This window comes from Rattus norvegicus, chromosome 17, assembly GCF_036323735.1.
Source record: "Rattus norvegicus strain BN/NHsdMcwi chromosome 17, GRCr8, whole genome shotgun sequence".
In the NCBI taxonomy this organism is placed as follows: Eukaryota; Metazoa; Chordata; class Mammalia; order Rodentia; family Muridae; genus Rattus; species Rattus norvegicus.
Window position 1 is genome coordinate 72371960 of NC_086035.1, and position 26824 is coordinate 72398783.

The following is a 26824-nucleotide window of genomic DNA, read 5'->3' on the forward strand; positions in this document are numbered from 1 at the left end:
TTTCCCCCACTTATTCTGGCTTCTGGAATCTGTTTGCGGTCTCTCCGATGCCCGTTTTGCACATTTCATAGGTGGAACCGAGAACATGCTACCATTGGTGTCCGTTTTCACTTAGCGCAGGCTGTTTGGATCCATTCCTGTTCTTGCTTGTGCCAGGGCTTCATCCCTTTTTGTGACTGAATCACATCCCACTGGATGAATGGCGTGTCCGTGCTTTTAGACATTTCATCTGCGGATGGACTTCTGCATTTTGTTCCCATTATTTTACTCTGTGAATTAGGCTCCTGTAAATGCTGTGTACGGATTTCTATGCGGATTTGTGCTTGTTTGTTTATAAATTCAAATTCTCTTGAGTATATGACTAAGTGTGGAAGAGTGCACCCACGTGAAGTTTTGCGGACCAGCCAGGCAGTTTTCCAAAGCAGACGCCCCTAGTTCGTGCTCCTGCCAGAGATGTGTGTGAGCTTTCCAGATCCACGTGTTAGGCCAGCTGTGGCAGCCGTCTCCCCACAGGCGTGAAGTGGTTGGCCTGTTACCGTGTTCAATTTGTGTGTTCTTGATGTCCAATGATGAGACAGTCTACTCATGGCTTCTCTGTACCTCTGAGCTTCTTCTCTGCAGAAACATGAGTTTAAACTCTAGCTGCTAAAATAAAGGATGTGTTTGCCTTGCTATTGTTGAGATTCAGAAATTCTTCATATATTCTAGAGACAAGTTTCTTGTCAGTCTATGAGTTGCAAATGTCTACCTTCGTTCTGTGAGTTATTTTAATTCTTGAGGCAGTTCCTGGAAGCACAAATTATCCCAATTTTGATGATGTATAAATGTATTTATTTTTTCTTATGTTGTCTGCATTTTCAGTCCTGTCTAAGAACTTCCTGTCTAGTCCAAGTTCTTGTAGATGTCCGTGTTTTCTTTCAAAATGTTTCTGTCTTTAATGAGTATGCTTAGGTCTTTGTTAGATCTAGGTCTTAACTAATTTGGTATGCCACGAGAACATATGCCACGTGACTCCTTGTGTATTTGGATAGCTAATTTTCTTAGCAGTATTTGGTTGAAAGGCTATCTTTGAGGCCGGAGTGATGGCTCAGCGGTTAAGAGTACAAACTGCTCTGGCAGAGGATTTGAGTTCATTTCCAAGCACTCATACTGGGATGCTCACACTGCTTATTACCCAACTCCAGGAGATCCAGTGCCCTCTCCCTCAGGCACCAGGGTACCTGCACTCACATGCACACATGCAGACACATAATTTAGAAAGGGTTAAAACAAGTCTTTCTACTGTAGACTATTCCTTCAGCATTGAATTGTCTGGTCTCTCTTTCAAACATTCAGCTCAACTGGCTTGTTTCTAGATGATCCTATGCCATTTGGTGTGCAACTGTTCTATTTCAGCACCACAGTCTCTCATTTATTGTAACTACTTAGTGAGCTCTGACTTAGGAAGGCTGAGCCTTCCAACTTTGCTATTCTTTCAAAAACTGGCTATTCCAGGTCTTTCCCATTTCCGTGTTTGTTCAAAAAACATCGCCCATGAGTTTGATAGAATTTCATCGAATCTACAAATGGAGCAGGGGAATGTTTACTTTTTATAATATTAAGTCAATTAGTCAATTTATGGGTATAAGATGTCTGCATATTTATTTGTTAACCTATTTCAATAGTTTTGGAGATTTCAAAATAAGTTCAGCTTTGAACTCATTAAATTTACCCCCATTTTTGGTTTGTCTTTTGTAGACAACACATTGATAGACTGTGTGATTTTTCTGGCCTCTTCTGCTTTTGTGTTTTGAGACCAGGTTTCATGTAACCCAGGCTAGCTTTGAACCATATAGTAAGCCTGATCTTGAATCGATGGTCTTTCTCTGTTCATTTCCCAATGGCTGGGATAACAGGCATGTGCCAGCATGTGTAACTTTGGATTGTAATTTAAAAGCCAAGTCAAAGCATGTTCTTCCAATCTCTGTTATCTTGCCTGAGTTCTGAGATTCATTTGCACTTACTGTAACTGCTGAAAAAGTGGAACTGGCATCAGTTTTTGTATGTGTTGTTAGAATTCTCCTACTCTCCCACTGTTGCTTATTTGGTTAACTGTGTCCCTTTATATAAGTCCCTGTGATTAAAAAACCACAGTGGGACACTTAAGAAATTTCTCTTATAATGTCTTTCTCTGTACTGGGTTGTTCTCTTGGGAGTTAGAATACTTTTAAAAACCAAAAGTCAGCTTGTTTCCATTTTTTTCCCTTTCTCAGGAACGACTTTTGTCACACTGTGATGCAGTCAGAAGAGCCTTATGAGATTCATTTTTCTGGCCTTGAAATACTTTTGAGGTTAGGTCTACTGCTAGTCTGTTGTAATGCTAGATCCTATACCCAAAGGTCTAGGTCTAGGTCTAGGAGCGACTTCTCACATTTATAAGCTTTTGTTGTGCAAACCTTGTTCTTTAACCTAAAACTATTGGTTAAATAAAATTGGCAACAGCCAGTTAGTGGAGGGATTAGAGGTATGGAGTGACCTGGATAGAGAGGAGGAATGCAGGAAGGGTTAGGAGTCCAGAGAACATGGCCCTGAGGGCTGTCCAATTGTAGTTAAGAGCAGGCCAGATGAAACATAGCAATAACTCAGAGTTATCAATAGGAAAGTGGATTCTAACAGCATAGAGAGTAGTTTCCGCCCAGCTCTTGTGTCGTTTAAGGCTGTAAATATGAAGGTTGTGTGTGACTTTCATCCGGGAACTTAAATGGTCTAAGGCAGGGTAGAAACCTCATGTCAGGATTGACTAATTTCTACAACACCCAGAATCTAGAACCAGGAGCCAAATAAACTTCCTATCATATATTACCTGGACTGCGGTGTTCTCTTATGTAGCGAAAAGTGGGAGGCGACTCTGACCTTCATAATTACTGATGAAAATCAAAAGGCTGTCTTGTGGATGAGAGGTCCCTTCTCCCTTGGGCCTTCCAGGCTCTCCCTGCCTTCACCTTCCTCCAGGCTGATTGTAACATCTTTAGGTGTGGGTTTCTCTGAATTTCTCTCACATGTTTCTGTTGAGCTCCCTGTGAATATACATTATAGTTATCTCATGATTTTTAGATGCTTTTCAGTTGCTGTGTGTTCCAATGTCATGTTAGAGACCCTCCTATCTTCCTGCCATTCTGAGAGTTCCTGTATGAGGAACCCCCATGCTTCTTTCACCTCACTTTTACCCCCTCCCTTTCTCCTCAGAGAAGGGGGGCCTCCCATGGATATCATCCCACTTTGGCATATCAGGTTGCAGTAAGACTGGGTGCATCTTTTCTTATTGAAACTAGGCAAAGCAGCTCATTCAGGGGAAGAGATCCAAAGCCAGGCAACAGAGAGACGTTCTCTGCTCATGCTATTAGGAGTCCAATGTGAAGACCAAGTTGAACATCTGTTTCATATGCGTAGAAGGCCTAGGCCTGTCCTATTGCCTGCTGGTTGGTGGTTCCATTTCTGTGAGCCGCGATGGGCCCAGGTTAGTTGATTCTGTAGGTTTTCTTGTGGTACCCTTGACTTCTCTGGCCCACGCAACCCTTCCTCCCTTTCTTTGATAGGATTCCAGCGAGCCACCTAATGTTTGGCTGTGGATCTCTGCATCCTCCCTGCCCCCATCAGTTCCTGAGTGAAATATCTCAGATGACAACTATGGTAGGCTCTGGTCTGCAAGGAGCATGGTGGTGTGCAGGCAGACATGGTGCTGGAGAAGGAGCTGAGAGTTCTACATAGATCCCAGAGGCAGCGGGAAGTGACAGAGACATTGGACCTGGCTTGAGCATCTGAAACCTCTAAGCCACACCCCCAGTGACACACCTCCTCCCACAAGGCCACACCTCTTAATAGCGCCACTCCCTATGGAGTGGCTGTTTTTACTCTAACCACAGCAGTCACCAATGTCCCTCGTCTGTAATGAGGGACTCTGCATATGTCGAAGGGTATCGAATTCTTAGGCAATAGGATGGTTTGCATTAACAGTCAACTCTGTGATCTGGAATCTCTAGGTGTGTTTGAAAGGGGTGATCTAGATGACGCGGACTGAAGTAGAAAGACTCATCTCACTATGGGGAGTACCATTCCACAGACCTGGTTCCAGGCTGGATAAAGAGAGAATATGATCTCAGCTCTCTGCTGCCCGAGTGGCCACTGTGTGACCGGCTTCGTCCCATTGCTCTGTGTTCCCTGCCAGGAGGGGTTGTGTCCCTGAAACTATGAATCAAAGTGAACAGTTAGTTCCTTCTTACAATATCTCTGCCAGCCACTTTTGTCACACAAAGATATGGGTGACAATTATAGGCAGGTTGTTTGCAGTCCTATCGTTGCCTTTACTTCCTGTGTGTGTAGTTGAAAGAGCTATGACCTTGGGACTCTTTCCTCTCTCTCGGGTGTGTACAAAGCCACGGGTTTGCATGCATGTCCTATAGCAGGTGCATGGTCATTTACATCTCCAAGGACACATCAGAACTTTGCCCTTGTCATGATATCTTGTTCCTCAGAGTTCCCTCAGATGTTCCTTAGTTATTTTTGCCCCAAACATTCTAACTATATCAAGAAGCTTTGGCGTAAACCAATTACCGCTGATCCCTTTTAGACAGATTCTCCCAGTAAATGCTCTTCCTAGATAACGTGCACCAGCTCTGGTCATGAATGCAGCCATCTACATAGGGATTTCTAGGGAAGTACAGGGTAGATAATTGCAGTTCTCTGAGAGCCGTGTTTTGGGGATGAACTCTAATTCCATTTTGCCTCCCTTGGGGTTTGTAGCATGATCTTCTGATTGTTTTTGCAAGGATATTGGCATCCAAGTCTGTTGTGGAAGCAAGGAGAATGTGTAAAATGAAATTACAGTTACACAAGAGTTGATGTTATGACCAAGACTTAGGATTTTCCCACTAAGGTTAAACCCTCCTCTAATTGCTGCAAGAACCATTTCTGAAAATGATGACCTGACGCCATTTTCAAGTATCGCCACTGCTTCTGGGAAGGGTGGGTTTGAAACGCTTATTCACTTCAATGCTTTTTATAAAATGCACCATTCTAATTAGCATATATTTGTAACATACCGAGAAAGTGGTAAATTGCATTTAGCACTAGTTCAACTGATCTGACTCTTCTGACCTAGTAATAAAGAAGTTGGTTTGTCTCAATTATAGGGGGAAAATCTATATAATTAGCCTTACAAATTGTGTAAAACTTAGCAGTAACTCTGGACTTTTATTTTGGTGGGGGGTCATTACGCAATCATGAACCACTCTATCTTTTCCCTGTATTTCCCATGAAGTCTTTCCTAGTTCACAGGATTTTCAGCCTGACCTAAATCTGCCTTCAGAGTCTGTATGCTTTCATGTTTCCACAGTTTAATGTGCATAGTTTCTTGCTTTCAATTTCCAGACCTCAGAAATAAAAGGTGAGTTGTGGTAAGAATATCAGATCTACACATGTGCATACAGGAGCAATGCTAACTACACTCAGTAGGTTGCATATCTTAGATGTGCATATTGTGCATACTTATTTACATGTGTAGTAACAAAAATAGAACAAGAGGTCATGAATTAGAGGGGGACTTGTGGGATATGAGAAGAATTGGATAGTAGAGAAATGGATAGAATATTATATTAAATTATATTACATTAAGTAAAAAATTACAATGAAGGCTGTACCCTGCCAGAGCCCCATCTCCCTTCCAGTCCACACCTTCACCTGTACTTCTGGCAGATCATTACCTCCACCTGCACTCACAGTGGATCAGCATGCATGCCCTTCTACCCCACAGCTCTGCATGCCTCCAAGGAGGCTTGCCGGATGTAGGGGCTCAGGAGGACAGCTATATCCCCGGACACACAGCTCCACCTACCTCCTAGAGACCTGCTCCAATCCAGTCAACACCAGAAACAACCAGATGGTGAAAGGCAAGTACATGAACATAATCAACAAAAGCCAATGTAATTTGGTGCTATTAGAACCCGGCTATCTTACTACAGCAAGCCCTGGATAACCTAACACACCTGAAGAATAAAATTCTGACCTTGGATCCCATCTCATGAAGACGATAGAGGCCTTTAAAGAGGATATTAAAAAATCCCTTAAAGAAATACAGGAAAATACAAACAGGTGAAGAAAATGAACAAAACTGTCCAAGACAAAAATAGAAAAAGAAGCAATAAAGAAAGCACAAATGGAGGCAACCCCAGAGATAGAAAACCTAGGAAAAAGAACAGGAATTACAGATGCAAGCATTACTGACAGACTACAAGAGAAACATGAAAGAATCTCAGATGTAGAAGATACTTAGAAGAAATTGATACATCTGTCAAAGAAAATGTGTAAAAGTTCTTAGCTAAAAACATCCAGAAAATTTGGGGACATAATGAAAAGACCAAACCTAAGAATAGTAGGGATAGAAGAGGGTAAAGATTCCCAGTTCAAAGCACCAGAAAACATCCTCAACAAAATCATAGAAGAAAACTTCCCTAACCTAAAGAAAGAGATGGTCATAAACACACAAGAAGCCTACAGATCACCAAATAGATTGGACGAGAAAAGAAAATCTTCCCTCTACATAATAATCAAAACACTAAATGTACAGAACAAAGAAAGAATATTAAAATCTGTAAAGAGGAAAAGGTCAAGTAACACATAAAGGCAGACATTTCAGAATTACATATGACTTTGTTACAGAGACTCTAAAATCCAGAAGATCCTGGACAGATGTCTTGCAGACCCTAAGAGAACACAGACACCAGCCAAGATTACTATATCCAGCCAAACTCTTAATCACCATAGATGGAGAATTCCATGACAAAACCAAATTTAAACAATATCTTTCTACTAATCCAGCCCTATAGAGGATATCAGAAGGAAAATTCCAACACAAAGAGGGTAACTACACTCAACATCAATGGACTCGATTCATCAATAAAATGAAACAGGTTAACAGACTGGATATGGAACAGAATCCATCATTCTGCTGTATACATGAAGCAAAATTCAGCAACAAAGATAGACACTACCTCAGGTAAAGGGCTGGAAAAAATTATCCAAGCAAATGATCTCAAGAACCAAGCTTGAGTGGCCATTCTAATATGTAATAAAATAGACTTTCAACCAAAAGTAATGAAAAGAGATGGAGGTGGATCCAAGGAAAAATCCACCCAGATGAAGTCACAAGTCTGAAGAACTGTGCACCAATGTAAGGGCATTCACATTCCTAAAAGAAACTTTATTAAAGCTCAAAACACATACTGAACCCCACTCAATAATACTGGAGAATTCAATGTGCCAATCTCACCAATGGACAGGTCACTGAGACAAAGACTAAACATAGACACAGTGAAACTAACAGAAGTTATGAACCAAATGGATTTAATAAATATTTACAGAACATTTCACCAAACAACAAGAACAACAAAAACCAAAATAAAAAGAAACAAGAGAATATGCCTTCTTCTTAGCATCTCATGGAGCCTTCTCCAAACTAGACCATATAATCAGATACAAAACAAGCTTCAACAAATACAAGAAGATTGAAGTAACCCCTTGCATTCTATCAGATCACCACGAATTGAGGCTGGACTTCAACAACAATAGAAGCAACGGAAAGCCCCCATACTCATGGAAACGGAACAACTCTCTAATCATGGATAACTGTATAGGAAAGAAATAAAGAAAGAACTTAGAGACTTTCTAGAAGTCAATGGAAATCAAGGCACAAAATATACAAACTAATGGGACACAGTGAAAATTCATTGTGTCCTCATTAAGAGGAAGATTCAAAGCACTAAGTGCTATACTAGCAAGATATTATAAGATATTATAGTAGCAACGGAACAGCACACCTGAAGGCTCTAGAACAAAAATAAGAAGCACAGCCAAAAGGAGTAGAAGGCAGGAAATAGTGAAAGTCGGTTGAAATCATCCAATTAGGGGAGGAGGGAGGGGGATGTTTGCCCGGAAACCGGGAAAGGGAATAACACTCGAAATGTAATAAGAAATACTCAAGTTAATAAAAAAAGAGAAATCATCCAATTAGAAACAAAGAGAACAATATAAAGATTCAACAAAACCAAGAGTTGCTTCTATGAGAAAATCAGAAACCGAGGAAATTTTTAAAAAATCATCAGGTCTTACTACAAAAGCCTATACTTGACAAAACTGGCATATCTAAATGAAATGGATGATTTCCCAGACAGATACCGTATGTCAAAGTTAAATCAAGATCAGGTAAAACTATCGAAACAGTCCCATAGAAGCAGTCATTAAAAATATCCCAAACAAAAAAGGTCCAGGGCCAGATGGTTTTAGTACAGAATTCTACCAGACTTTTGGTAAGTTTTGTTTTTTGTTGTTTTAAGATTTATTCATTTATTATATATAAGTACACTGTAGCTGTCTTCAGATACACCAGAAGAGGGCATCAGATCTCTTTACACATGTTTGTGAGCCACCGTGTGGTTGCTGGGAATTGAACTCAGGACCTCTGGAAGAGCAGTCGGGGCTCTTAACCACTGAGCCATCTCTCCAGCCCCATCTACCAGACTTTCAAAAGAGAGCTAATACTAATACTCTCCAAACTATTTCAAAAATAAAAACAAAGGAACGCTACCTACTTCATTCTATCAGGCCACCGTTATCCTGATACCTAAACCACACAAAGACCCAACAAAGAAAGAGAACTTCAGACCAATTTTGCTCATGAACATCAACACAAAAGTACTCAATAAAATTCTCACCTACCGAATCCAAAATCATCACTCACCACCATCGAGTAGGCTTCATCCTAGGGATGCAGGGATGTTTCAATACATGGAAGTCTAGCAGTGTGGTCTAGTATATAAACATACTCAAACGAAAAAAAAAAATCACACGATCATCTCATTAAATACCGAAAAAGCCTTTGACAAAATCCAGTGCCCCTTCATGTTAAAAATCTTGGAGAGATTAGGAATTCAAGTCATATACTTAAACATATTAAAAGCAATATACAGCAAGCCAATAAACAACACAAAATTATTAAAGGTAGAGAAACTTGAAGCAATCCCACTAAAATCAGGGACAAGACAAGGCAGCCCACTCTCTCCTTATCTATTTCCTGTGGTACTTGAAGTTCTAGCTAGAGTAATTTAGACAACAAAAGGGAATCAAGGGGAAACAAATTGCAAAGGAAGAAGTATCAAGGTACCATTATTTGCAGATGATATGATGGTATACATAATCACCCCAAAATCCCACCAGAACTACTACAGCTGATAAACAACCTCAGCAAAGCGGTGGAATATGAAATTAAATCATTAGCCTTTTTTTATACAAATGATAAATGGGATGAGAAAGAAATTAGGCAAACAATACCCTTCACAATAGCCACAGATAATATAAAACATCTTGGTGTAACTCTGACCAAGCGAGTGAAAGATCTGTATGACGAGAACTTCATGTCCTTGTAGAAAGAAATCAAAGAAGACCCTGAGGAGAGATGGAGAGATCTCCTGTGCTTATGGATCAGTAGGATTAACACAGTGAAGATGGCCATCTTACCAAAAGCAATCTACAGATTCGATGCAATTCCCATCAAAATTCCAACACATTTTTTTACAAGACATTGAAAGAGCAATTCTTAGCTTCATATGGTAAAACACTAAGCCCAGGATAGTCAAAACAATTCTGAACAATAGAAGAACTTCTGGAGATATCCTCATCCCTAAAGGAGAGGATGAAGTATAGATTTCTTTCGAAACATATGAAAGAATTAAATTCTTAGACAATAAACGCAAATAAAAATGACCCTGAGATTCCACCTTAGACCTATCAGATAAGATAAAAAAAATAACCTCAGGTGACAGCACTTCCTGGCGAGGATGTGGAGAAAGGGGAACACTCCTCCATTGCCGGCAGGATGGCAAACTGGTACAACCACTTTGAAAACAATATGGCGGTTCCTCAGAAAACTGGAGCTAGTTCTACCTGAAGACCCAGCTATACAGTTCCTGGGCATATGCTCAAAAGATGCTCCACCGTATCACAAGGACACGTGCTCCACTATATTCATAGCAGCCTTATTCATAATACCCAGAGACTGGAAACAACCTAGATGTTCCTCAGCTGAAGAATGGATACTGAAAATGTGGTCCATTTATACAGTGGGATAGTATTCAGCTACTAAAAACAAAGACATCATGAATTTTGCAGGCAAATGGATGGAACTAGAAAATACCATTCTGAGTGTGGTAACCCAGACCCAAGAGGATAAGCATGGTATGCACTCATGGTATGAATATAGCCAAAAAGTACAGAATATGCATGATTTACCCTACAGACCTAAATGAGTTAAATAAGAAGGAAGGCCTTCCTGTGGGGTTGCCATCCCCTTCAATTTCTTCAACCCTTCTCCTAACTCTTCCACAGGATCTGTTTAGTGCTTGGCTGTGGGTGAGGATGCTTAATAAATCCCACTTAAAAGGGGAACAAAATAGAACTGGAGGCAGAGGGAAGAAGGGACCTGGGTGGGAGAGGGAAGGGTGTGGGGGGGGATAGGGGGAAGGATCAGGTATGGAGAGAGACAGGAGAGGCCCAGAGGACCAAGAGCATGGAAATGTGCAGATGCTGGGATTGGGGGTGGGAGTGGAAGGGAATCTCTAAGAAGTACCAGAGACCTGGGATAGGAAAGGCTTCCAGGACTCAATGTGGGTGACCTTAGCTGAAATGTCCCTCAGTGAGGATGTGGAACCTGTAGAGACCACCTCTAGTAGTCAGACAGAACCCCCAGTAGAGGGATAGGGACACCAATCCACCTACAAAACTTTCAACCCAAAATTGCTTCTGTCTAAAAGAAATGCAGGGACAAAATGGAGCAGAGACCGAAGGAATGGCCGACCAGTGACTGGTCCAACTTGAGATCCATCCCAAGGGGGTGGGGAGTGGGGCAGCAATTCTTAACACTATTACTGATGCTATGTTGTGTGTGCAGACAGGAGCCTAGTGCAACTGTCTTCTGAGAGCTCTCCCCAGTGCTGAGACAGATGCAGACACCCCCAGCCAAGCACTGAGCAGACCCTGTGAAAGAGTTAGGGGAAGGGTTGAAGAGATTGAAGGCAGTGGCAACCCCACAAGAAGACCAACAGTGTCAACTAACCTGAACCCTAGGGAGCCCCCAGAGACTAAGCCACCAACCAAAGAGCATACATGGGCTGGTGAGAGGACCTGGCACAAAAGTAGCAGAGGACTGCCATGACTGGCCTCAGTGGGAGAGAGGATGTGCCTAATCCTGCAGAGACTTGATGCCCCAGGGATAGGGGATATTGGTGGGGGGCTTTAAGAGGAGAAAAAGAGGGAAGTGGGGGAAAGAACTCTGCTAGGGGGAACTGGAGGAGAGCAGCATTTGCGATGTAAATAAATAAAATAATTAAAATTAAATTTATTTCTTTTAAATTACAAGGAAACCATGTGTTTTTTGTTCATGTAGCTAGTGTTTGTGGTCCTATTTGTAAATGTGATTTGTTTGTTTAAAGGACGTAAGACAGAAGTGGAGTATAAGAAGGCAAAATGACAGCAGTTTATTTATTTGCTCCCCATTCTGGTCCTCATGGGAGGGGAGGCTGGTGACTAGTCACAGGCATTTGTGCATTTGGCACTTGGCGCGTGTAGTTATATCTATTGAAGATGCTGGATTTGCAAAACACATGGGTCCTCGGGACGCAGAATATTATTTGATGTTGATGATAATGATGATAGATTGTTTTTGACACATCTGTCTACATTTTCCCCAGATTCTGGATCCACATTCCTCATTAAATAGCTTCAGATAAAGGGGAAAAGAAACCACATAAGTGCTCTGAGAGAGATCCCGGAAGATAATTTACAGACCAGGCCATTGACACATCATTTGATTGGTTACCAGAGCCCTGTGTTCTATGCCACATTTCCATTTGTGTTTTAGCTTTCTTTCTTTTATTTCTTTTTTAAACTATTGACTTAATAATAAGTAGGTCCTTCGTCACGGCCTTTTGCTTTCCTTTCAAGATCCCTTATTTGTGTATTTTTCATCTGGGAATTGAAAGACTAGAGAACTGGACATCCTGAATTTGATCCCTAAGACCTACATATTGAAAGGAAGGAACTGAATCTGGTCTCCACATGTCCTTAAACGCACACACACTCACACACCAAACAAAACAAATAAACAAATAAAAAACATCACTACATGTTGTATCTGAGCTGTATGTGAGCTGAGCACGTGTGCATGTGATTTCAGCATGTGCGAGGGTGATCCGAGCAGGTGCACAGGTGAGCTGAGCAGGTGCACAGGTGAGCTGAGCAGGTGCAGGTGAGCTGAGCAGGTGCACAGGTGAGCTGAGCAGGTGCACAGGTGAGCTGAGCAGGTGCACAGGTGAGCTGAGCATGTGCGAGGGTGATCCGAGCAGGTGCACAGGTGATCCGAGCAGGTGCACAGGTGAGCCGAGCAGGTGCACAGGTGAGCTGAGCAGGTGCACAGGTGAGCTGAGCAGGTGCAGGTGAGCACTCATTTCTCTCTACCCAGGACTGTGGGCGAATGGCTGCTTCAGGTTCCCACCTTGCCTTCCTCACAGTGATGGACTGTAACCTAATTTGCTTTCTGTCAGGATATTTTGTCACAGCAACAGAAATAAAACTAGAACACAAAGGGACTTTGGTAGACTTCCGAACAAACACAAGAAAGCCTGCCATTTTGATGAGCGAAGGCTGCCCACTTACTGGTTGTTAAACTTCCCTCATTTCCTTTTCTGTAATGGATCGTTCACAAGTACCACAGTATTATTTAAATTCTGAGTGTGTAGTTTCTAACATTCATAAAAATTCATTGCAGTTCTTAAAAATCCATTTAAAGGACAGATTTTTTAAAACTCACGATCAGTATTCAGGGAGAAGGCTTTTCTCTTTTGAATACTAAATAAGAAAATTTAAAGTGTTCTAAGTTTATGAAATAATTACATTGATCTAGTTAATGGGAAAAGAAGAAAAGACAACCCAAAATATTATAAGCAACCACGAATCATAACCCCAATACTGAAATCAAAATGGGATCTGTGGCTTTTCTGCCAGTGCTTAGTGATGATGGCATCCTATAGGAAAATGATATTCAATGAAGCTTCTCTAAATTTTTCTCGGTTTCTTCTCCATTTACCAAAGTGACCCAGATAAAACACAGAGTGGTTTATCTCTCATTTTCTGTACTGCCCTCATCTCTGGATGTAAACAGTAAGACTGTCATTCTCCAACTTAAAATATAATAAAACTGTGGCAGGTACGCAAATATATTAGGGTTTCAATTCTAAAAAGAAATCAAAACAACGGTAAACCTTCATTAAGTTGAATTTGGGGGAGGGGTATTAGAGAAAATTAATGCAAAACATGCACCTTCACACACAGGAGAAACAATGCAATGGGTTTATTTTTTCCTTTTGGGTATGTGTGCAGTGTACCTGTGTGCTGGGTGAGATGCAAAAGGAAGTCAGGGTATTTGTTATGTTCCTTGCTGCCGAGACAAAATACTGATTAGAAGCAACTTAAGGGATGGGACAACCGGCCGTCATGGTAGGGAAAGCCTAGTGAGTAGAGTAGTCTGGTCTGTGACAGCAGGAGCTTTAAGACGGCTTTCATCTTGATGGAGAGGTCATAGAGGTCTGGGGTTAGATCCCGGAATGTATACACTTTCAAAGGCCGTCCTTCAGTTCTGTTAGCCAGGAGATGTTCTCAGAGGGTCCACAAGCTCCCAAAACAGTGCCCTTCGCTGTCGTGTTCATGAGTTCAAACCTGCGAGCCAGTGGGGGATATTTCCGAGTCAAGCTATAACAGGAAGGGATTACATAGAATGATTTGGGTGGTCCCTGTTTAATGAGCTAGGGAAATGTTCAGTGGGTGGTACCAAAAGCTACGAGGACCATTTACAGAACGCTGTTTTGGAACGTAGGGTGAACTCCTGTGTATAGCATACAGGAGTTGATATTATAATTGCCAATTAGTATGAGTGACACAGGAAGGAACAACATGCACTGATGAGCACTGGCAATGTGTGTTTCCGGAGCATCCTAGACTGTCATTTAATCACGCAATGGGAGGAGCCACTCCACTGTCTTCAAAGTGTGGATGCTTCAGACCTTCATAGAAGGGGGAACAAAATACTCACAGGAGGAAATATGGAGACAAAGTGTGGAGCAGAGACTGAAGGAAAGGCCATCCAGAGACTGCCACACATGGGGACTATCCCATATACAGACACCAAACCCAGTCACTATTGGGGATGCCAATAGGTGCATGCTGACAAGAGCCTGATATAGCTGTCTCCTGAGAGTCTCTACCAGAGCCTGACAAATACAGAGGTGGTTGCTTGCAGATAACCATTGGATTGAGAACAGGGTCCCCAATGGAGGAGTTAGAGAAAGGACTGAAGGGGCTGGAGGGGTTTGCAACCCCATAGGAAGAACAACAATATCAACCAACCAGACCCCTTACAGCTCCCAGGGACTAAACCACCAACCAAAGAGTACACATGGAGGTACCCATGGCTCCAGCTGCATATGTAGCAGAGGATGGCATTGTTGGGCATCAATGGGAGGAGAAGTCTTTGGTCCTGTGAAGGCTCCATGCCCCAGTGTAGGGGAATGTCAGGGTGGTGAGATGGTGGGTGAGTGGGGGAACGTCCTCATAGAAGCAGCAGGAGGGGGAATGGGATGGAGGTTTCCAGAGGGGAAACTGGGAAGGGGGTAACATTTAGGTAAATAAAGCAAATATCCAGTTTAAAAAAAAAAAAAGGAGCCCAGGCTGTTTGGTCAGAAGAAGTGTAAAGGAGCCCATTCATTTTATTCTCAAAGCTATATCAAGATGTTCTTATGCCCCCAACTGTAGAGAAAGGACAGATCTTTCTGTCTTTCCTGTAGTATACAGCAAACGTAGAAGGACAGAGTTGCTCGAAGGAATTCCCAGTAGCAAATTAGATGGTAGCTAAAAGTCCTTGGAGAGGCTCATCTGATAATTTTGCAGGCTGTTAAAATCCGGTCAGCATTTTCACCCTAGCTTGGTACTAAGTTGAACTCCCTTGATGTCTAAATAGATGTTTGGGGCGGGGGGTGGAGTCCAAAGATTCTATGGAAATTCATTACACTCTGAAAATAGATGTTTTATGGCCCCTTGGGGGCGGAGTTATAATTCCCGTTAGTGAGATCAAGGTCCTCAAAGCTACTCCCGAGAAAAGCATTTAACACTGCCCGGGTGGCCCAGGTTGGACCCTTTTGCCTCGCTGTTTGGACTGGCTGCTTCCTCTCACCTTTTACCCCCTAAATTAGTTAATTCATCATTCCAAATTTCCTAGACCACTTGAGGGGAATTGCTAGCTGAAGGAGAAAAAAAGATACCATAAACACCCAAGTTAATGAATGTGCAGATTCTTGAACCTATTTTTCTTGTTGTGATCCATACTTACGTCTAGATTTACGTCTAGATGACACATAGCTGAAGACATGACATTTTTAAAATCTCCCACCCCGTGAGAGAATATTTTGGGCTGTTGGAAATGGCCTATGGTTTGTTTGGGGCATTGGGTGCACTGACAGATAGGAGTGCTAACGTTTATCCAATGAGGCATTTGAGAGTTTTATAGTTCACTGTAGATGATTTTGCATAATAAAGTACAGCATCGACAGTCTCTTGAAAATATCTGATACCTGTTGAGTGTGGAACTTAAAGGAGAGGGGGTTGGTGGAGCTCAGCAGAAGAAAACCCCTGGTCTGTACAAGGCCCTGGGTAAGAGCACCAGCATTGCAGACATACACAGCGGGAACTGAGATCGTTGAGGGGCGTCCTCGGTGTCACATTGTGTCTTTGGGTTAGAGCCATGATAAAATGGAGGCTCTGGACTCCTATTTCAACACGTAGTAGCCCAAAACACCTTGCCGAGTTTGTTTTTTATAACCCTGGACACTACTGCATCAAGTAGTTAACAAGTAGGCCGTCGCCAATTCTTTATAAACATAATTTACTATATTACTTACTTCCGTGTTTAGTGTGTGTGTGTGTGTGTGTGTGTGTGTGTGTGTGTGTGTGTGTGTGCCGTAGCGAGTAGAGGCCAGAGAATAACCTGCAGGAGTCCTTTCTCTCCTTCTACCGTGTGGGCCCCAGGGATCACTCTCAAGTCACCAGGCTTGGTGGCAGTGCTTGTCTCTTATGCGGTGTTCTACGTCACCAGCTGACAGGAACCTCATGATGACTTATCCCTCATCTCTGCTTATCATCTGATGTGACGTCCTTGCTGATGGATGGATAAGGATGGGAACAGTTGGAAAGAGAGGTGGACAGTATCTATGGTGATAGTTCTGTGGGAAAGTCCAGTCAGCATGTGTGGATGATGAATATTTACCGGAAACAGCTCTTCGTCTTCGCATTTTTGCTTATTTTTAATGATACCGGCATCTCCATATTTACCTTTCAACATTGCCTTCTCCACGAAGCCTTATTCAAAATATTTGTTTTTCTGCTCTTTTTTTTGGTCAAACTAATAGATCCTCATTAAGAGAGCAAGTGACGGTGGTTTCGAATAAAAATACACATATGGACACAGTGTCTGTGGTGCAAGTCGCTAGTTAAGAAAAAAATCTTTGGAGAAATGAGCAAGTAAGAACATGTCTAATATTTTCATTTTCTAATTAAGCTGGAAACATATGGTGGCTCATGCCTGCAAGCCCAGCTCTTGGGAAGCTGAGGCAGGAGGATTGCCATGGGTCCAAGGCCAGCCTGAGTTACATAAAAAGACTACCTCCAAAAGTAAGCAGACAAAGGCTAATGGTAATATGGTTAGTCCTTTGAAAAAAATCAATGACATGAATATTAGGGCTCTATAATATGTTGTTTAGCCTTCTCTAAGCAATTATTTGAGAAGGAGATGAGCTTAAATTCAACTAATTAGTTTTAATTTTTTAAATGTCCTGTGTCTTGATAATAATTGCATATTGTCCAAATGTCTGATTGCACTAACAAGGAGAGTAATTAGCCAAATATGTTACCGGGAAAATCCATCTGTCACAGTTTGAGCTCTTAACTCTGAGAAGAAAGGATCAGTTGAGAAAGCAGAGAGTAATAATCCCTTCCGTGTGTGCTCACACACTCGTGTAACAACCCACACACTTACCTGACAAAATCCTTCACGACTGCACTCACTTGGAAATAGCACGCAGCTCCTTCATGTCTAGGGTTGACCTGTACAGGGATGGGACCTGCTCCTGGCTGCCTCGTGAGTCCCTTCCTTGAGGTATTTGGTTTGAAATTCAGGTAGTCCACTGGAACCTTCCTTGTGCCTGAAGCTGAGAGATGAATCAGGGGGTGAGAGGTGGCGTTAGCCGAGGTTCCTGTCAGCTGGTGACGTAGAACACGAGAGAAACGTGATCAGACATGCAGATACATCCGAGAGGAGGCAGAGAAGGCGAGCCTCCTCCTTCCTGTCCCGAGTTCTAGTTTATTTTATGATTTCAAGATGAGATAGGACCTCACTAGGTTGCCCAGGCTGGCTTCAAACCTGCAAGATCCAAGAATCCCCCTGATTCAGCTTCACAAGGACCCTGGTGTGATCTTACACCACAGCTCCCGTTTTCTTTACGTTGTAACGGCAATGGCATTCCCAGGATTCTGGGACACATTGATAACCTCCTTCATGTTCTGTTCCCTACAGTCAGCTTGAGGTCCGAGCATTATAAGAGAAGGTTACTTGGGAATGCCGAATGGCTGAGAAACACCTAAAGAAATGTTCAACATCTTTAGTCATAAGGGAAATGCAAATCAAAACAACCCTGAGATTTCACCTCACACCAGTCAGAATGGCTAAGATCAAAAACTCAGGTGACAGCAGATGCTGGCGAGGATGAGGAGAAAGAGGAACACTCCTCCATTGTTGGTGGGATTGCAGACTGGTACAACCATTCTGGAAATCAGTCTGGAGGTTCCTCAGAAAATTGGACATTGAACTGCCTGAGGATCCAGCTATACCTCTCTTGGGCATATACCCAAAAGATGCCCCAACATATAAAAAAGACACGTGCTCCACTATGTTCATCGCAGCCTTATTTATAATAGCCAGAAGCTGGAAAGAACCCAGATGCCCTTCAACAGAGGAATGGATACAGAAAATGTGGTACATCTACACAATGGAATACTACTCAGCTATCAAAAACAATGCCTTCATGAAATTTGTAGGCAAATGGTTGGAACTGGAAAATATCATCCTGAGTGAGCTAACCCAATCACAGAAAGACATACATGGTATGCACTCATTGATAAGTGGCTATTAGCCCAAATGCTTGAATTACCCTAGATGCCTAGAACAAATGAAACAAAAGACGGATGATCAAAATGTGAATGCTTCACTCCTTCTTTAAAAGGGGAACAAGAATACCCTTGGCAGGGAAGAGAGAGGCAAAGATTAAAACAGAGACTGAAGGAACACCCATTCAGAGCCTGCCTCACATGTGGCCCATACATATACAGCCACCCAATTGGACAAGATGGATGAAGCAAAGAAGTGCAGACCGACAGGAGCCGGATGTAGATCTCTCCTGAGAGACACAGCCAGAATACAGCAAATACAGAGGCGAATACCAGCAGCAAACCACTGAACTGAGAATAGGTCCCCCGTTGAAGGAATCAGAGAAAGAACTGGAAGAGCTTGAAGGGGCTCGAGACCCCATATGTACAACAATGCCAAGCAACCAGAGCTTCCAGGGACTAAGCCACTACCTAAAGACTATACATGGACTGACCCTGGACTCTGACCCCATAGGTAGCAATGAATATCCTAGTAAGAGCACCAGTGGAAGGGGAAGCCCTGGGTCCTGCTAAGACTGAACCCCCAGTGAACTAGACTGTTGGGGGGAGGGCGGCAATGGGGGGAGGATGGGGAGGGGAACACCCATAAGGAAGGGGAGGGGGGAGGGGGATGTTTGCCCGGAAACCAAAGAATTATTATTAAGTATTAAATAAATTAAAAAAAAAGAAAAACTGCACAGTAAAAAAAAAAAAGAGAGAGAGAAGGTTACTTGTATGTTAAACACGTGTGTGTGATTATCTCTTTTAGCACATTTGAAATACATGCTCCAATGGGAAGACGTAAAGACCTGCCTGGTTTGTTTAGAAGGTGATGGACAGTTCTGCAAATGTGATGCTGCCTTCTCTTTGACAGCCCAGCCAACAGTCTGTTCATTAGAGACACTTCTCAGAGCTTGGTTCTGCGGGCGGGGACAGAGGACAAAGGTAGGTAGAACAGCTTTTATGTGGTTTAGGGATTTCGTTACTGATGTTATTTTTTAAAGAAGAGTTAACGAAGTACATGCCTGGCACCGAGGGGAGGGGATAGTCACAAGTTAAGTTCGAGAACCTCTTTGCCGTTCCGTTTCCCCACCCCCACCCCACTATAGACATTCTCCTTTTTTGCAGGAGGTTGACAATAGCTACTTGTTGTCTTATTTTGTCTTCTGCTGTCTTAAACAAACAAACGCCAACTCTTGCTAGTGTCTTATATGAATGTGGCTGTTTTCCAGGCTTGTCTAAGGTAGGGTGATTTCCATATTTGTATATTCAGATGAACCACTGTAGTAACTAGAACAGAGTGACAACACCAGACCTGAGAAACTGTTGTCCAATGTCGGTCAACTCCCCCCAAAGGACAGTTGCAGCTTCCCTCATGCATGGGTTGAACATGCCTGATGAAAACCAAAGGAAAGCCAACCTCTCCTGTGGCCATAGAATCTACAAAACCCCCTCTGAAGTCTCTAATGTGACTGGACCTCTGGAGGCTAACCTTCTCTCTGAGTGGATGGGTCACTTCCCATGCGTGGGCCCTGTACATCCAGGGTGGACAAGCCCGGTGCGGTGCAAATTTTCCCTAGGAGAGATGCCTTGGTCATTGGAGGACACCAGAGAACCTGTTAGGGGACTACAGCATAATTTACTAATTGGGACGGTCCTGGCAGTGTGTGAACAGGGAGTCTGTGTTCCTATGGGCTCTCCCTTAGACACTTTCTTTCTTCTCTTCCTTCATCAATGGGCCCTTCCACTAGAGTAGAAGTCTGAGATGGAGAAGCTGCCTGTGGTATTCATTCATAAGTCACTTTTGTGTATCGAGGGCGTATTCCAAACTGCCCCGGGATTTTTTTTTTTTATATATGTGTAACCTTGTGAAGTGTATGGTGTTTTCTGTCTATTTTCTGTCTACTGTTGAGATGACTCAATGTTTATTTCCCATCAGTAATTCACCTGTTTTTTTTTTTAACTTTTCTTATTATTTCTATGATCGAGAGTGTTGCAGGGGGTTGGTCTGTGAAATACTCTATTGTTTTGGCAAAACCAGGCTTCTAGTTAAGTGTCTTAGTCTGGTCAGAGCTGATATACATCCACTTTTAGTAGGGGAACAAGCCAGTTTCAGAGTCAAAGGGTCATAGCACTCCCCCCCCCCCCCAGTCTGGTGTGATTTAAAAATATCCTGCTTTAAAAATGTTATTGTACATTAATTAAACTTAATATTTATAGTTACCAGTCCGAATTCTTTGAATCATAGATTATGATTTTGTGAGAACCCAAAACTCTCATGTGAGATGAAATTGCTCAGTCTACCACTATGATGACAGAAAGGCTCTCTGCCTCTGCCTGTCTATCTGTCCACCCGTCCATCTGTCTCTGTCTCTGTCGCTCTATCTATCTATCTATCTATCTATCTATCTATCTATCTATCTATCTATCTTTCTATATACTTTTTTTAATTAAACCATTTTTAAACAGAGTCTCATAGAGCCTCAAAGTTGGTATGCAGTTGAGGATGACCGTGAACTTGTGATTCTGTCTCCTAACAACTGAGATTACAGGTGGAACCCACTGAGCCCACTTTACATACTGCTAAGGATTTACCCAGCTGAGGATCATGCATACCAGGCTAACTACCAGCAGGGCTGCAGCGTCAGTCTTCCATAGCCGTGTTAGCCAAGATTGCAGCTAGATGTCCCAGGTGGCTATTGAGCACGTGAAATGTGCTGCGGGCCACCGAGAAGCTGAGGTTCGTTTGTTTATCGTGACAAGGTCTTGCTCTGTAGCTCAGGTTAACCTGGAACTCACTACGTTGCTCAGGTTGGCCCCAAAACAAGTAGCCCCAGATTCCTGAGTACTGGGCTTACAGTCATGGCCAATTCCAGAGTTTTAGTTGTTTTAATTTTGATCAATTTAAAATCAGGTAACTATATGGGGTGAAGGCCTACCGTATTAAATGGTATCATTTAACCAAGCACTTAACTCCTCAACTGATTCCATTCTGTGAAGGTACCGCCATCTGAAGTAAGTTACCAGGTCTTTCTGACCAAGAGGGAGAAAGGACAGTTGAACCAGGCTAGGGTAAATAGGTTCACTCATCTTCCTGCTAGAAGCACCCTCTTCTTTAGAGAGACAGTGAAGGCTCGGTGACACATGTAGCTTAGAGTCATTTTTTCATTCTGCTTGCACACTTTAAGTAATAAAGCTGGCTCTAAGCTCTTCAGGTGTGGTAACTGTGTTAACACTAATTGGGTAAGGCGTTTAGATACAGTGAGGGAAATGGAAAAACAGAAGTAATTCAGCATTTGATTTGTGACAGTCGTGCACACGAATGGTGTGTGTGTGTGTGTGTGTGTGTGTGTGTGTAATTTTTTTCAGAAGAAAACCACATTCAACAGTAGTAACAGTAAGAAATAAGAAAAAACCCAATAATCTAATGTATCAACACACCTTTTTAAATATAAAAATTCATTTATTAAAGTAAATATGCTGTGTACAAAACATGGGTTTCTCAGGAAGCTAAAAGTGGGAACTTTTAAAGGATCAATTATTATTAATTTTAATTTTGTGTGTGTGTGCGGTTGTGTGCGTGTGAACGCAGGAGTCTGCAGATCTAACTGGATCCGGAGTTACAGGCGGTTGTGAACCCCTTGAGTACTGGAAATCAAACTTGGGTCCTGTATAAGAGTCATGTGTGCCCTTAATCACCAAGGCATCTCTCCCTCGCCTCAAGTGGGGGACTTTAATGTATTAAAGAAAAATCACTCATTCAAATTTCTCTTCAAGAAGAAGGTACTTCAGAAGCACTGAATGATACACACGATAAATAATATAAGTAAAAAGTAATATAGCAAATGTGAAGGCCTATCATTGATAGAACAAGGAGAAACTGGAAGATGTACCTGCATTTCTGATCCAGAGACTGTAGCTCAGTGCTCCCTATCAGAGCCCAGTGCTCCCTATCAGAGCCCAGTGCTCCCTATCAGAGCCTAGTGCTCCCTATCAGAGCCCAGTGCTCCCTATCAGAGCCCAGTGCTCCCTATCAGAGCTCAGTGCTCCCTATCAGAGCTCAGTGCTCCCTATCAGAGCCTAGTGCTCCCTATCAGAGCCCAGTATTCTCTCTCAGTGCCCAGTATTTCCTCAGGTTTCCTTAGGGAGCTGCCAGTAACTCAATAAGAGCCATTACTTAAGACTGGAAACTGATTTGAGGCAGTTTGTATGGAAGACAGGAGACAAAGAAGGCTTATTGCTTTGTGTTGTATTGATTTAATTTTATCCCACCACATACTGAAACGATCGGTTTTAAGCAAATGGTCACATTCTTCTCTCTTCTACTGAGAGTTTCGAGTGAGGTAAGATATTCTCTGGGACAGGTCAAATTTTAGAATCCAGACTTCTTCTCTCTGTGTGGCACGATCCCTGGCTGAATAAAAGGAAAGACGTTAGACGGAAGCCAAGGTACCCTTTCCCAGGTAGGCTGTCATTGCCAGTGTCGGACACAAGAGGGCAGCAGAAATTAATTCAAGATTCCTGCCTGTGCGTTAACTCAGGCCATCCCCACATAGCCTTAAGGAAAAGTGCAGAAACACAATAATAGTTTAACACTCTCATTATGAAACATTTACTCTTATTATATCAATGGAGATAAAAGTCAATATACACAATTCTGAAGCCACGGGGAGTGGATGGAAATCAAAATACACACGTAATTTGATACTTCGGAATGGGAAGTCAAGTGAATTTGGAATCAAGTCAAACTTAAGCTTATATTCACGGGGTAACTTGGACCACGCCACTCAAGCTCGGCTGAATTGGAATTGTCTGTTTGTCTGTATTCCCAGAAGCGTTGCCAGACTCACAAGTGTGGGATCACTTACCGGGCTTTGACTTCCTATGTTCCCTTATCTCCGAAACGGAGATATTCTAAGGGATGTGGAGAAGGTTCAATGCTCTCCTCCAAACCGCACTATCAGGGAAGATGACTCAGTACAAAAGAGATCGGAGGTAGTCAGCACGTCCTCCCGGACAGATGCACCCTTGGTCTCCAGGAAGGCTGTCGAGTGGCTGTTAGTTGTGTAGTAGGTAGCTGTGTTGCTCCGTGTGTTCTCACCACAGTTTGCACCTCGGAGGAGCTTGGTCCTAGGCTGTTTTCTTTCTTTCTTCTTTCCTTCCTTCCTTCCTTCCTTCCTTCCTTCCTTCCTTCCTTCCTTCCTTCCTCCCTCCCTCCCTCCCTTCCTTCCTTCCTTTCCTTCTTTCTTTCTTCCTTCCTTCCTCTTATTTTTCTTTTAATTTTTGTCTATTCATTCTCCCCAGAAATCATTTATTCTTCCTCTGAATATTGCTTCCCTCGCCCCTATGAAGTGGGAGATCTACGTCTCAGCCATCTGGCCCTTCTTTGAGTTTTGTGGGGCTCCTGCGTTCCAGTGTAGTGGAAAGAGGGGCGCCTGCGTTCACGTGTGTGTTCATGCACAGCGTGAGGAGTCTGCTTTTCTCCTCTTAGTCTGACTAAGGAGAGTTTGCCTCAAGAACTCCAACTGTTAAAACTCCAGGTGAGAGAATGTTTCCTTCGCGCTGTGGCAGCTTTGGTGCAGATCAGCTGATTATAGCCGTAGGAGTTTATTTCTGGGCTTTTTGTGATCGTCCAGTATTGTATGTGCCCATTTTTACGCCAGTGTTACATTGTTTTTGACAGTGTAGCTTTGTAATGTATATTAAAATTAGGAAGAGTGGTGCTTCTTGCTTCGAAAAGATTATATGGTCTAGTGTAGCTCAGGCTATCCTCAAACTAGCTTTGCAGTGAAAGACGAACTTGAACTTCCTGTGTCTCTTCCTCCAGGATGCTGGGATGACAGACTTGTGCCACTAGCAACATACCTGGTTTATGAGGTACTGGGAATAGAAAAGGGGGCCTTGTGCAAGCTAGGCAAACAGGAACAAATGACCCACAACCTTAGCCCCTAGTTAGTTCTTCTTGAGCAAGCCTTTTTTTTTTTTTTATCTACTTGAGGTCTTCTGTAGATCCATATTTTAGAATTGTAGAATCTCTTTTTTTCTATAAATATGTCATTGATAATTTTGTTAGACATTATATTGAATTGTAGAAACTTGAGGATAGCATGGACATTTAAACAGTATTAATTCTTCTAACCTGTAATGGTATGATATCTCTGCCTTCTGTAATTTCCTTATCAATATTTTATCACATTCAAACCAATGAGTATTCTATCTCTTGGGTTACGTTTTCCCTACTCTTTGTTGATACTGGGATTGCATTTTAAATTTTTTCTTTTTGAGTATTTTGTTATTTATGGAGCTCTATTTATGTAATGAAACTAGTGTGTGTGTGTGTGTGTGTGTGTGTGTGTGTGTGTGTTTTTAACTGTAACTTATGGAATTTAGTAGTTCTAAGTCTCTTGGCTGAATCTCTAGAATTTTCTATGTGCATGGTTCTGTTATCAGAAACAGTACATTTTCTCTGAACTGGGTATTTTTGATTTATTGTCTAGTTGTTCTTGCTAGACCTTCTAGTATTACGTGGAAGAGAAGCAGTAGGAATGGGAATCCTTTCACTGTAGTGGGTTTTGTGTTGATGTAATGTTATCTCTGGTTATTCCTTACAGTCTGTATGGAGTTAAGATCCTTCTCTGCCCATGTTGTTGAGAGTTTTAATCATGAAAGGCAATTGAGCTTTATCAACATTTTCTGTGGCTTTATTGAAACGGTGGTGTTATTTTTTTCTTTCATTAAAAAAAAATGTTGTGTCCTGTTGACCGAGAAGGGTTTGGGACCCTACTTGGTCATGGCACGTAGATCGTACAATCTTCTACTGAACTTGACTTGTGCTATTCCACTGAGGACTTTTGCATTTGGACATATAAATTTGTGGCTTTCTTTTCTTGTGCTATCTATAGCTTTGGTATCACAGAGCTGCAGTCTCTTAGAATGAATTTTGGAAGGTTTATGTCTTATTTGTTGGAAGTGCTTAAAAAGAATTAGGTCTGATTATTTTAAGGCTACACAGAATTCATTTGTGGGAGCTGAAGGGGTTTGCCACTGCATAAAAACAACAATACCAACCAATCAGCTCCCAGGGACTAAACCACCATCCAAAGAGTACACATGGACGGACCCATGGCTCCAGCTGCATATGTAGCAGAGGATGGCCTTGTTGGGCACCAATAGGAGTTGAAGCCCTTGGTCCTGCTAAGGGTGGACCCCACTCCCCACCCCCAGTGCAGGGTAATGTTAGGGGGATCAGGAAATGGGAGTGGTTGGGGAGGGGAACACTCTTATAGAAGAAGGGGGAGGAGGCTGGGATAGGGGGCTTATGGACAGGAAACCGGGAAAGGGAATAATGTTCAAAGTGTAAATAAAAATTATCCAACAAAAAGAATTCATCTGTGAAAAATCTGGTCCCGGGCTCCCCTCTGCTCGCTTATTACTTCTCTACAGCTTTTGATAAATTTCGCATTCTCAGGAACCTCCTCATTTTTCCCCTGAATGCTGTGTTTTGTTAACATAACAGTGGCCATTTGTAATCTGAGCCATCACTTATCATATTTTCTTTTTAATTTGTGATTTTATTTACTTGAGTATATCCTCCCTCTTTATTTTTAATTTAAGTGCTTGTTAATTTATGTTGTTTTTTTTTTTTTATAAAAAAAAAAACAAACTCCAACTTCTCTTTGCTACTTTCTTCTGGGTTTAAATTCAAGATTTGATTCAATAGCTCTACTCTTTATCACTTTCTTTTTTTCCTGCTATATGAGAGTTTGCCTTTCTCCTCTTCTGTTTATCCTTCCTTAAGATAAGGTAGATTATTTAAGATTTTTTTCACAATATCAATATATAATATATTACATATATACATATATATACACACATATTTATACGTATTTATATATACACACACAATTAATTATATTCTTCTTCATTCCCTTTCCCACTTCATTGAACCCTGACCTGAACTGGAATTGAGCACTTGCTCCCTCCTGGTTAGCTTTCACAGTAGTCAGGAAGTAGCATACACGCTGGGTAGTGGGAGGAAACAGTCGTCACCAGCCTTACCTGTGAGTCCTCACAGCTACAGTGTCAGTCAAAACCAGGTAGATGTACCCATTGGTAGTAGTGGGCATAACTATTACGGGGATAGCCAATTGCTGTTTTAATTTTAGACTAGCTCTACAGAAGGAATTCACTTCTGATGTTGTAAACCTAGTCAAAGCTTGTGGTCTGGAAGGCTGCATGAGGGAACCAATTACCATGGGATTTTGTGATGGTTTCTATAAACCTGGCCCAGGGAGTGGCACGATTAGAAGGTGTGGCCCTGTTGGAGTGGGCGTGTCACTGTGGGCGTGGGCTACAAGACCCTCATCCTAGCTGTCTGGAAGCCAGTATTCTGCTAGCAGCCTTCAGATGAAGATGTAGAACTCTCAGCTCCTCCTGCACCATGCCTGCCTGGATGCTGCCGTGCTCCCGCCTTGATGATAATGGACTGAACCTC